The sequence below is a fragment of the Etheostoma cragini genome, chromosome 23 (assembly GCF_013103735.1).
Source record: "Etheostoma cragini isolate CJK2018 chromosome 23, CSU_Ecrag_1.0, whole genome shotgun sequence".
Lineage (NCBI taxonomy): Eukaryota > Metazoa > Chordata > Actinopteri > Perciformes > Percidae > Etheostoma > Etheostoma cragini.
The window spans coordinates 7,950,073-7,950,973 of NC_048429.1; the positions used below are offsets into that span (position 1 = coordinate 7,950,073).

The 901-nt window shown below is 43.0% G+C and overlaps 1 protein-coding gene across 5 annotated transcripts in view; it reads left to right on the forward strand.

Moving 5' to 3' along the window:
• The window catches only part of chchd3a (coiled-coil-helix-coiled-coil-helix domain containing 3a), a 65,735-nt gene extending 65,292 nt beyond the window's left edge, over nt 1-443 (forward strand). For all 5 annotated transcript variants that reach the window (XM_034863452.1, XM_034863454.1, XM_034863453.1 and 2 more), the window contains one exon: nt 1-443. This exon is cut by the window's left edge and continues 252 nt beyond it. The gene's annotated coding sequence lies outside the window, so the exon portion shown is untranslated.
• Nucleotides 444-901: the final 458 nt, after the last annotated feature.

The window sequence follows — 901 nt, forward strand, 5'->3', positions numbered from 1 at the left end:
CCCCCCCCAACCTTTTGTCTAGCTCTTTGTATGTAGGGAGGCAGTGAAACTGTCTGCCATTTTGGAGAAACGGCAGACTGACAGGACCACGCAGGCCTGAGCTTGGCCCGAGGTGAGGACAGTAAAAATGAACCAGAACCACCACAAGAAAGCAAACCGCGTCTGTCACAAGCCACTTGGACCCATCCCCTCTCACTTCCTCACTGTTAGGAAAATAAAAGTATATTTTTACTAATTAAAGTCAGTCCTATTTTGTTCAGTCATTGTTTTCCTGCTCCTAATGCACTTCTTGTACACAAATGCACATGTACACATCTGTTTTTTCTCTGCATTTGTTTGTGTGAGTTTGTGTTATGTTAATAATGGAATCTGCATGTTGAGTTCTCATCCAGACCAACACTTGTGACAATGTCTGATCAGAGTAAATAAAAGATGAAACAATACAGGAACAGTTGTTGAACTTTTTTTCATAAATATTCACTGGGTGCCGTGTGTGCGCGTGCATGTGCGCAATGCTATGCTAATTACAGCAAATATCGTACATCTTTGATGGATCCGAGGCCCTCGTGTTGTGTCACAACGGCATTTTGCAAAACGGAGTGAAGGAGCCCAAGAGAGGAGGACTGAAGCGCGGAAGAAATATTCGTCCCAGATGTTCTGGTCCATAATCAATCTTTCCCTCTGTTTCTCTATCTGTCTTTCTGTTGTAGGAATCCTCAGTGCACTCTAGCTATTCAGTGAAAGAGCATGGATCTCTACTTTGTTATCCCCTTATTTTCCCGCTTTCCTTTTACTTGTGTACTTTTTTCTGTATTTCTCTCTAGTTTTACTTGAGTGTGGTTCTTCTCTGCTCAGGCACCCAGGCTAATGTTGGTTTAGAGGAGACACCTTTTCTATGCTG